Raw genomic sequence first — 12,436 nt, 5'->3', positions numbered from 1 at the left:
AGGCCCGTGGATTTATCCGCGGACCTTACCCCAGCATCTGCGCATGCGCCCGTCGCCAAAATGGCGGATGCATGCGCAAAAGCCGTGGATTGCCAGGATAATTTAAAATCTCCCTACTCCTGGCTACAAAACTTAGCCGAGAGCCTGAAGATTTCACGGGGGGCCGCGGTGAGCGGTTCCTTGTCACGTGTTCGCCATTATCCAATGGATAATGGCGAACACGTAAAAGTAAAAAAAAGGTGAAGCTTCATCTCCCCTCACCGATGCGATTGGTGAGAGGAGATGAAACTTTTTACCGGAGGCCTCCGTATTTGCACCCCGATGCGATCTTCTCCCGTGAACTTTCCCGGATCCTGGGCATGCGACCGCCAGCAAAACACCGGACACATGCGCAGGAGTCGGGGAGCACAGGAAACGTAAAATCTCCTTGCTCTCAGCGACCAATGGTCGCCGAGAGCCCAGAGCAGTGACGGGTGGCCTCGTTGAGCGGTTCCCGGTCACGTGATAAAAAGGTAGCGATCTACCTTAGGCTGGTCTCACATGACCGGATAGGAATTACGGATTCCGCATGCGTCTGATCCGCGGTAATACGCAGATCAATCGCATTGGATTACCCAATTCCGCTCACATTAGCGGGTCGGAACTGTGTAATCCACTCGCAGAAAAGAGAACGCAGCAGGTTCTATTTTACCGCGGATATCTGCAACATAGAGCCTATTGTGCTCCGTGGTCGCGGCTATACCCGCAGCCCATACGCAACTACCTTGTATATGGGCTGCGGGTACCCGTGTCATCGCTAAGCGACGGTGCTGGAAATACAAAGAAAAAAAAGGTACTGCGCACGACCGCCTGTGTGAGTATGCAGTTATGCGCAGTACATTACTCGGCCGTACACAGGGTCACAGACGGGCTCACAGCTGGGATCCGCTGCAGGCCTCCGCAAGCGGATTCCACCTACGGCTGCGTGAGCCCGGCGTTATTCAGACCGCTACCTGTAATACGTAATTTACAAGAAGCCCCGGGAATGCTCGCCATCATGCAGTTCCAGGAGCACCTTGTTGAGCGCCTTCTGTGCGAGACCGCCACACCTCATCAAGCTTACGGAGCCTCACAGAGCGCCACTTTTTACACCCCATACCCGCTACTGAGGTCACGAAATACCCCCAAAAAAGCATGAGGAGAGGGGAGGAGATACCCGGTTTTATTGCCCCATGTACCCATCCCAACCAGCCTCCGTAATTACCCCTGTCTTCGGAAATACCACACAGTTCACATTATTACTTTTATCTAAGATTTGGGGAACGCCAAAAAGGACGCGGAGGGCTAGGGATGTGTGTGTGTGGGGGGGGGGATATTTTTAGGGAGTCAATTTTTAAAAAAAATTTATTTTCTTTATTAAGGAAAAATTGCACAGTACATAGTAAAATTATGTAAAAGTATAGACTCAATGTTGCATAGAGTACATGTTGTGCTATAGTTTGCTTAGACATAATAACATAACATTTTCCTTGTATATTTTTTCTGTAAATAACAATAAACTTTTAACCGATAAACTTGATCCGCCCATGCCGATTGGTTGCATTCTTGTGAGATAAAGCTCTGCTCTCGTTATTTGTTAGGTAAATAGGGGCACAGAAGTATATGTGGGGAGAGGGAGGGAGGGGGGGGGGGAGAAAGAAGGGATAGGAGTCTGGGAGTTCAGTCCGCGGATAAGGTAGAGTTGGTATCCAACCAGATGTCCCATATTTTGTGGAATTTGTTTGGGCATCCTCTATTTTGATAGATAATTTTCTCGTAGGAGATTACTGTATTCACCGACCGAACCCAGCATGAGATCGTGGGAGTTCCCGCCGCCATCCAGTAGGTGGCTATCGTTTTACGTGCCAAAAATAATATCTTCTGTAGAAAGATGCGGATGTGATACGGCCACTCCTCCTCCTCCAGTAGGCCAAATAGGATCGTCTTGGGATCCATCCCAATGTTAAGGGGAGATGGTAATAGTGAGTTTGTGAAGGATACGATCTCAGACCAGAATCCGTTTACCAGGGGGCAGTCCCAAATCAGATGCCAGAAATCAGCCTCTGGCTGGCGGCATCTGTGACAGGAGTTTGAGGAAGTACTGCCCATTTTATATAGTCGGTTGGGTGTGAGGTTTGCTTGGTGAATAATATATAGCTGAATCAATTTGTTATTGACTGCAGGGGAGACTAAGAGATGGGATTCAGATATGTCTTTCCAGTCTTCCGGTGATAAGGACGGGATGGCAGTCTTCTATTTATCGTAAGCTGGGGGCTGACTATGGTCGGTTTTTGCTGAAAGGAGGTGCGTGTAGAGCACTGAGATTAGGCCCCTGGGTCCTTGAGATCTGAGAATGCCGATTGTGGGGAATTTGGATATACTTGTGGAGGTGGGTGGGAATTGGGAGTTCAGGGCGTGCCTCAGCTGAAAGTATCTAAACAGTTGAAGTTGTGGGGACTGTATTTTTTCCCGCAGTTGGTTGAATGTAAGGAGGTTCCCGTCCGTATAGACATCTCCCACCGACACCACCCCTATAGATCTCCAATATTGGGGGTCTGGGACCGGCTGCAGGGCCTTAAGGCCAGGATTATTCCATAAGGGAAGTTCGCACATTATTCCTTTGTACCGTTGGATGGCCTTAGTCTCCCTCCACACCTTTAAGGCAAGTTTGTGAAGTGGCAGTGTGTCGGAGGGATTGGTATGTTCTGGGAATTCCAGGAAGCTTAAAAGGTTGTTACTCTTCACTTGTTTAGCCAGGTATTGGTCCGCGATGGGCATTTCCCGTTCTAGGAACCAGCTCCGGACGTTACACAGCTGTCCGGCTAGGTAATATGCATGCAGGTCTGGAAGCGCCATTCCAGCCTGCTCCTTCGGTCTCTGGAGGGTCGAAAGACTAAGCTTTGATCGTGTGGAATTCCAAATGAAAGATATAATGAGGGAGTTAAGGGCTTGGAAGATGCGCCTGGGTACAATTATTGGCATGTGCTGTAGTATGTACAGGCACTTAGGTTGAATGGCCATTTTTATCAGGTTTATGCGGCCGGCTACCGAAAGCGGTAATTTAGACCATCGCTCGAGTTTGTTTTTGACATTTCCCAGCAGTGGGTCAATATTATCTTTTATAGCGTTATTTGGATTTCGGGACATATACATTCCTAAATATTTGAATGTGGAGACCACGGCTAGATTATATCTGGCGACACACGGGTCTGTTATTGGGTTGAGATTTGTATATAGAATTGTGGACTTGGGCCAAAATTTGTCGATTTGGGACATAGCGTGGGAGAAAGAATTTATAGGATCTGACAAAAATAGGATTGTTTCATCCGCGTATAAGCCCACTTTACTTTCAAGGTCCGCCCATTTAATGCCGGTTACTTCAGGGGTGCTTCTCAACCGAATTGCATGGCTTCAATAGCCATAGCAAATAGAGCCGGGGACAGCGGGCAGCCTTGACGAGTGCCTCTTGCGAGGCGGAACTCTGTGGATGGGATACCATTTACTATTACATTAGCGCTTGGCGATTTGTATATGGTCTTGACCCATTGTAAGAATTGGGGGCCAAACCTGAAACGAACCAGGCAGGCATCAAGGAAAGTCCACTCCAACGAATCAAAGGCCTTCATTATGTCCAGAGAGACCAGTGCCCAGGGCATGTTAAACTGTTTGCCCAGTTGAATCGCTGTTTGTACTCTCCGTATGTTAATTGTTGTGGACTTTCCTGGCATGAAGCCAGTCTGGTCAGGGTGTATGAGGGATAGGATTACTTGATTTAGTCTTGTGGCTAGGAGTTTTGTTAGGATTTTATAATCGACATTTACCAGGGATATGGGTCGGTAAGAGCTACAGTCTGTAGGGTCTTTGTCTGGTTTCAAGATAACTATAATAGATGCTCCATAGAACGAGGATGGGAGGGATTGGTCTATTTGGGCCTGTTGTAGTGTTTCTAATAACAGTGGGGCCAATTGCTCGTCATATTTCCGGTATACTTCAATCGGGAGGCCGTCGGGGCCCGGGGCTTTATTGGGTGCCATGTCCCGGATTGTCTGCCGGATTTCATCTAGGGTGATTGGGGCTTCCAGGAATTCCACCTGTTCTTCTGACAGTGTTGGAAAAGTCAGGTCGTTCAGGTAATCTAGGATATCTGCTTTAGTAAAATTTGTGGGTGAGCTATACAGGTTAGCGTAAAATTCTTTAAAGCGATTTGTGATGGCTGGGGCGTCAGTCAGCTCCACACCATATTGATCTTTTATCTTAAGGATCGTGTTCGAGTATTTCTCGTGTTTAATCAGATTAGCTAGTAAATGGCTGGATTGGTTACCCAGTTCAAAGTAGTATTGCTTCACAAAGAATAATTTACACTTGGCCTTGGCGTGAATTTGGTGTTTGTAGAGGCGGGAGCAACTAAGCCATGCTTCTTTGTTAGAGTCTGTGGGATTGTCAATATAAGTCTTTTCTGCCTCAAGTGTCTTGAATTCAATCTCTCTGTCCGCCTGGGCTGTCGTTTGTTTGATATATGTAATGGCTGATTTAAGAAACCCCCGAAGGTATGCTTTAAGGGTATCCCATCTCAAGGCCGGGTGGGTGTTGTTGTTATGGGCATCTAGAAAAAGGGATATATGAAACGGGGTGTGGTCGTCTGGGCCTAGAAGTTTGAGCCAAAACGGGTGTAGTTTCCAGGTGGGGAGAATTTTGAGTTGGGGAAATTACAGTGTTAGTAGTATCGGACTGTGGTCCGATATGCCCCGCGGGCCGTGTGTTATATCTGCGAGGTACACCGCCACTTCCCTGGAGCTGAATATGTAGTCGATTCTTGAAAGGGAGTTATGACCCAGGGAGTGGCAGGTGTATTCCAGGGTGGCAGGATGGTGTAACCGCCAGAGGTTGACCCAGCCCACGCTCTCAGTCGTCTGCCGGAGGGAGGAGTTAGTATTGGCGGTTGTGTTGGCCAGGGCATGGAATTTGTCCCTGGTCGGGTCCATTACCTGGTTAAAATCTCCCATACAGAGTACTCCTATTGAGGGATATTGGTGTGCGAAGGTCACGGCCGCCTGAAGGAGGGAGAGATTATTGTGTGGTGGATTATAGATACATAAAATTACATAAGGCTTGGAGTCTATTTCTGCATATACGAATATTGATCTGCCTTCCGGGTCCTTGCGGACTTTAATAGGATTCCATCTTATGGAGCTATGTATAAGCAATGAAACGCCTCTGGAGGAGGAGGTGTGAAGGGAGTGGGCCGCCCATTGTACGGCTTTTTAAGAGTATCGGCCCTGTCCTTGGTGAGGTGGGTCTCCTGCAGACACACGATATGGGGGTTGTTTTGTTTAATAAAGGAGAAAACTTTCCTGCGCTTGAGGGCTGTGCCGAGACCCCGTACGTTCCAGCTAAGAAATTTTAAAGACATTGGTGTCGGTGTAAATATAGATCTCGATTGATGTCCCTACAGTCGGGGGGAGGGGAGGGAGAGGACCTTGCGAGAACAGAGCAGTGGGGATCATCGGCATAGACAGTTCAGAACAAATAACAACATTTATCTCAAAACAGTTTAAACCTTTAGCTATTGGCATCCTGTCTGAATATGAACGTAGGAATCCTAAGTTAGGTTTCCGGTAAATCTAAAGACAGGAGACAATGAAAAACTTAAGCTACAAACTATCAGTAGGTAGCTGATGTTGCTGGGGGGGGAAAGGATCCCAATGGCCTATGGGTGGCTGGCTTTGTCTGGTAGACTTAAATTGTTAGATTAAAGTAACGTTGAGACCCGAGGGGGTCCCGGGCAGTACATTCGCGGCGTGGACGGCCGGCACACCACCAGTAGGTCAGGGGGATAATAGAGCTTCTCAGTCACATTTCAAGTTAGTATACATATTTATACATGTCATGGGTTAGCGCCTCTTGGTGATCTCGGGTGCATTCTGAGCCATTCCAGAGCTTCAGTAGGGGAATGTAGAAAGATCGCTTTGCCCTCCGCGACAATGCGCAGACGGGCTGAGTATGCCATTGAATAGGGAATATTTCTGCCTTTAAATTTCTTTTTTACTTCCATAAAGGTAGCTCTTTGTTTTTGCAAGTCCGCAGAAAAATCAGGAAAGATAGATATCACTGAGTTGTTGTGTTTAAGTGGGCCCTTTAATCTGGCTTGGCTCAGGGCGGCATTGCGATCCCTGCAGTTAAGAATTCTTGCTAGGAATGGGCGCGGGGGTGCGCCCGGCTGTGGTGGTTTCGCCGGGACGCGGTGGGCTCTCTCCACGGTAAAGTGAGTAGAGAAGGTTTCTTCGCCCAGCAATGATTTTAGCCAGTTCTCCGCAAACAGTTCTGGTTGAGAGCCTTCTGTCTTTTCAGGTAGGCCGATTATGCGTAGATTGTTGCGGCGCGCACGATTTTCAAGGTCATCGGTTTTAGCTTGGCAATATTCTGCTGTTCTTATGGCTTTTTTTACCGCTGCAGGGATTGGGCGCAGGGAGTCCTCAACATTCGAGATGCGGTCTTCCATTTCCCGTACCCTGCCGCGCATGTTTTGTAGATCTTGTCGCAGGAGAGCTACATCTGATTTGACCTCTTCTATCTTGTCTGTAAGGGCGGATTTGCAGGTGTTAATTGCTTCCAAGAGTTGGCGCATTGTTGGTTCGGGTTGCTGCCCAGATATGTCCTCGGTTTCTTTTGTTTGGGCGGGTCGTGTCGCTGGAGGAGTGTGGTCTGGAGTTTCGGTGCGTGAGAATTCTTTTAATCTTTCCGCCGCGGAGCCGCTTTTTGCGCGTGTGCTCATGTTCACGGGCAGTTGTTTAACGTGTTTAACTGAAAGCGTAAGCGGTTTCTTTGGTGGTATGAGCGTATGAGTGTTTCTGAAAAAGATTATTGGGTTATGGGGCTGGTTAGCCTATCAGATATCTTGTAGGGGTTCTGATGGAATATGTAAATTGCTGATATCTCCGGGGGCCTTGCTGTCACGAAGCCACCACCGTTTTTTTTTTGGAGTTTGGCGCACCGGTGAAATGTGTCGCCGATGTGGGGAGATGTTGTTTATGGCTCAGGTCAGTTCGGATAGTTCGGCTGGGAGGCCGTTGAGTCTTGCCAATCTCCCCTATAGCGAGTAGAGGTCACTGTGGGGTCGCAGGGGAGAGAGTCTTAAGATGGCGGGGGACTTTATATGTTGTTAATTCCAAGTCCAAATTAATTCGGAGGGGTAAGATTTTCCCCGTTCAGCCTTTCCTCTCCGGGCACCCGGCGTCTAACGCGGCGGCGTGCCGCTGCTAGGTGTTGTCCCCCGACCTTTGTCCCCACTTACGTTTTTTTGTCGCCGGCTCCGCTGGGCCGGTTTACGGTCGGTAGGTTTTCCCGCTCCTGGTGCTCAGCCAGGTGTAATGGGATGCGCCCGCCGTGGCGGTAAGGGTAACAGGTAGTTGGCTGGATCGCGGTCCTCGGTGGCAGGTAAACCGCGGCGGGGGGGGTAGATGTCTGGTGCCTCTCTCTTTTGGCTGCGGCCGGACCGCTCAGCGGTCTCACCCCTCCGCGGCAGCAGGGGGTCTCGGTTTTGCCAAGTGGCAGGGGGTGATATGGCTCAGGGAGCCGACAAGTCCAGCTGCAGGTTCTGGGGTATCACGGGCTGCCGCTCCACCGGTCCCGGCGCGCCGTGTCCTCTCTGCAGCAGGGGAAGGATGTCAGCCGGGCCGCTCGGACCGCCAGGTCGCGGTCCCCCGCGGGTTATATGGCCGCCGGACCGTCTCAGGAGAAGGATAGGCGGCTCAGCCAGGTACGGGAGGCCGCCAGCCGCGGCAGATAATCAGTCCCGGTCGCCGGTCCGTCCAGGAGCGCGGGGGTTAATATGAGTTTGGCCGCCGGCGGCTCGCGCGGCGCACACCAGAGGGCAGAGCGGCCGCCCGCGCACTCTCCGCGGACAGGTCCGGGCAGTCCAGCAGCAGCGCTCACAGCGGCGGCAGGGGAGCAGGTCCGGGAGGAAGGTGAAGGGAGGCACTCCGAAGGTGTGGGAGCGTGTGTCTTCCTGCGCCGTCCGGTCGGGACGGCAAGCGCTCGCCCCGCAGCCGCGGGGGAGGAGGAGGTCACAAGCGGCCGGCCGGGCTGCCGGTTCCACGTGCGCCGTCTCGTGTTCGGAGGGTAAGGAGAAAGGGCTATTCCGCCGCTCGGCGCAGTCTACAGGCGAGGTAAGTCTACGGAGCCGCCGCTCCGGATGTTGGCAGTGGCGGGAAGGGAGCAGGGTGTTGGCGCGGTCTCACCTCCGGGCCGGTCCACGCCGTTTGTAGCGCGTTTAGGGGGTTTAGTCTGCCCCGGTTCCGTCCCAGTCTCCTATGGCGAGTTTTAGGGGTCTTAGTTATCCAATTGGGTCACCCTAAGGCCAGGATTTTTGCAGGATAGATGTGTCCCCTGGGGAGCTCCTTTCACGTGCGACCGGCCATGTTGGTTGCTGGCCACGCTCCCCCAGGGAGTCAATTTTTATTCCGTACAAATGAACAATGGGGCCTGGGATTTATTCAGTTGTGCCCTGCAATCCAACGGGTGTTCCCTCCATTATGGGCCTAACCATGTGTCCTATAAGTAGATTAGGGCCACAATGGGTATGTTTTTGATCACGGGACAAACGGGGTGATCCATTTGGGGGTGAAAGTCTTCATTCCTATGTACACTGTACAAAAAAAACAGTTTTTAAATTGACAAAATTGGCAAAAAAAATTAAAATCGTAATTTTTTCCTTCTGCTTTGCTTAGATTTATTCAAATACTGTGGGGTCAAAATACACAATACACCCCTAGATGAATTCATTAAGGGGTCTAGTTTTTAAAATGGGGTCATTTGTGGGGGTTCTCTATCGTTTTGGCCGCTCAATGGCTCTATAAGTGGGCGATGGGGCCTGGAATTTATTCCGTTGTAACCTGAAATCAAACGGGTGCTCCTTCCATTATAGGCCTAGCCATGTGTCCTTTAAGTAGATTAGGGCCACAAGGGGTATGTATCTGAACACAGGACAAACAGGGGTATCCATTTTGGGGTGAAAGTCTTCATTCCTATGTACATTGTACAAAAAAAACTGTTTTTAAATTGACACAATTGCCAAAAAAATAAAAATTGTAATTTTTTTCCTACTGCTTTGCTTAGATTTATTCAAAAATTGTAGGGTAAAAATACACAGTACACCCCTAGATGAATTCGTTAGGGGTCTAGTTTTCAAAATGGCGTCATTTGTGGGGGTTCTCTGTCGTTTTGGCTGCTCACGGGCTCTACAAGTGGGCAATGGGGCCTAAATCACTTTCATGCTAAATTTCTGTTCTGAAAGCCACCGACTACTTCTTTCATTTTGCGCCCCGTTGTGCATCCAGACAAAAGAATAGGGCCACAATGGGTATGTCTCTGAACACGGGACAAACAGGGGTATCCATTTTGGGGTGCAAGTCTTCATTCATGTGTGTGCTGTACAAAAAAAGCATTTTTTAAAACAACAGAATTGCCAAAAAAACGAAAATCACATTTTTTTCCTTTTGCTTTGCTTGAATTCATTCAAAAACTATGGGGTCAAAATGGGCAGTACACCCCTAGATAAAATCATTAAGGGGTCTAGTTTTCAAAATTGGGTCACTTGTGTGGGTTCTCTTTGGTTTTGGCTGCTCAAGAGCTCTACAAAAGTGCTATGGGCCTAAAACGCCTTCAAGCAAAATTTATGTTCTGAAAGACACTGACTACTCCTTTCATTTTGGGTCCCGTTGTGCATCCAGACATAAGATTAGGGCCACAATGGGTATGTTTCTAAACACGGGAGAAAAGGGGGTATCCATTTTGGGGTGTAAATCCTCATTTTCATGGGCACTATAGGAAAAAAATATGTCTTTTAAATGACATATTTGCAAAAATATGAAATTTTATTTTTTCTCCTCTAAATTGAATTAATTCCTGAAAAAAACTGGTAGGGTCAAAATACTCATGACACCCCTCAGTGAATACATTAAGAGGTGTAGTTTTTAAAATGGGGTCATTTGGGGGGGTATCTATTATTCTGACACTCATGAGCCTTTGCAAACTTGGCTTGGTGCAGGAAAGCAAAGTGTTCCTCAAAATGCTGAAAAGCAATGTTAAATTTGTACGCCCTATAAATGGTTAAAAAAAAACACAAAAGTTTTTCAAGTGTGCATTCAGAATAAAGTAAACAGATGGAAATATATATCTTATCAAAAATTTGTACAGTATGTTTGGACATATTTGAGATATTACAGTTGAAAATGTGAAAAAATTATAATTTTTTCAAAATTTTTCCAATATTGGTACTTTTAATAAATATACACAAATTATATCGGTCTCTTTTTACAACCAAAATGAAGTACAACATGTGGTGAAAAAACAATGTCAGAATCACTTGCATATGTAAAGCCTTTACGGAGTTATGCTACGTTGAACGACGCATGTCAGATTTCCAAAATTTGGCTCCGTCACTAAGGCGCAAACAGGCTTCGTCCCTAAGGGGTTAAAATCCACTGCAATGTACTGCCTTCCTCAGAAATCAGCATAATCTGCACCCTCCCTTTGCGTGTTAATCTCGCAGTCATATCTGTGTCTATAACAAAGAGAAAATTGATGTAGTGGCCCAGAATGCATATTCCTGGCCCCCTCTATAAATGTCATACAGGTAATGTCTTTTGTAGGTGGTCTGTGCAAAGTTGTCTAGTCATTTTGTTATGTGTATTGCACAACTGCAGCAAGTGAGAGGTTAATGTTTGCATGAGACTGGGAGATGCCTGCAAATGTATTAATTTATGTCCTCTCATGTGGTATGTGAGAGATGATAAGTATGAGTGTCTGAGAGCGAGAAGAGAGTTCTGTTCTTCTGGTTCTATTCTTCTGGGTTGCTGACAGAGAGTGCCAGCCACATGGGGGTACCTTCAACCCTCATGTGGGGAAGAATGGAAGAAAAAGAGAGGTTTTCTGAGTACCCCAATGCCAGGAGCCAACAGTGAGTGAGGACAAGTAGGAGAGAAATTGAGAGTGACCACCATGCAGAGATACTGTTCTGTGAGAGTGTCTGTGGAGTGACCCTACCCCTATCCTCCTCTGGAGAGTTCCCCTTCAAGGAGCAGTTACTAGCAGATAACTGTGACTGCAGGACCGGTTTCATCCTGAGTTTCCTCCCTGTCCTCTAATCTTCTGTATACCTGCACCAGTGTATTCTTGAGAGTTTCCTGATAAAGTTCCAAGTAAAGTTTTGCCAGACTCTGACCATTCCAAGAGACCTGAGGTACGTTACACAGTCTGCGCGCTCCTTTATTTACCACCGAGGGTCATTCCGGTGGGTAATGGAACGGTGGCATCACCCGTGATAATGTTATGTCCTGTTATGTTTATTGGCCATCCCTCTCCTAGGGGTGTCCGGAAGAGGCTCAGCGCTGCTCTGGCCGAGGCTACATGTTTCCCTCCGGGAGGGAGCCTGGTAAGTGCCACCATGACAAGTGACCACTCTACCCTCCCAGCTCCTCTACGTATGCCCTGTGTCTGGAGTCACCCTGCGGGACGCTGCAACAACTCTGGCAGACATAGAGACATGTCACAGATTTGTATTCCTCATCAAATTCTCTATCAGATGCATGTCACATATACCCCTTACCATTTGAAAATATCAACTTGGTTCTTAGATTGCAGCTTTCAAAGTGGCCCCTGTATTGAACACCACCCTTCACAGATTTGCCCCTCTCTCTTAGCAAAATTCAATGCACAGGATGGCGTTCCCAACCATTGTTTTCCATTTATGCCACTGTCTCTATATCTTTGGACCACCCTGTCTTAGACTTAAAGGGACTATATCACCCACACTTTTTATGTGACTTAAAACCAGATAGTGAAACATTTTTCATTTTTCCAATCTGTTTTATTTTCTGATTGTAGATTTTTTTTATTCTGTTGTCTGTATACAACTATGGGGTGGCCATCTTTCTGGAGCTACATTTAACAGCATTTAGAGCTTTAGATTAATTCTCTTTGCAAACCAACTAGTGTCTCCTTTTAGCATCTCATTGCCCTTTTAGATCAATTCCCTTTTACGAATTGAGATATGAATGTTCTAGGTGTGCAGCCAGCATCACTAGATTAGCAGATTCTCAGGCTAACGTATCAGTTGTTATTTCTTTTAAGTTTAGTGAGAAAATGTATTGTTTGTCTGTTTTTCAATCAAATGTCTGATTCTCATTACTACAATTGCTGTGAGACAATACTTGTATGCAGTGTAAGCAAGCGGGGTGCACTTGCCTGCGGATCGACAACTCTCAGACTGGAATGGGCACCGACCACGTAGAAGAACTCTCTGGAGACGCGGACTTCCTTTTAAACCTGGCTCCTGCCACTCTTTATTCACAGTACAAGCAAAGTAAACAGAGTCCATATAACGTTCAACAAAACATAAAAGTCCACATACACACCCCAC

The sequence above is a fragment of the Eleutherodactylus coqui genome, chromosome 7 (assembly GCF_035609145.1).
Source record: "Eleutherodactylus coqui strain aEleCoq1 chromosome 7, aEleCoq1.hap1, whole genome shotgun sequence".
Classification (NCBI taxonomy): Eukaryota; Metazoa; Chordata; class Amphibia; order Anura; family Eleutherodactylidae; genus Eleutherodactylus; species Eleutherodactylus coqui.
Note: the sequence above shows the minus strand (reverse complement) of the source record.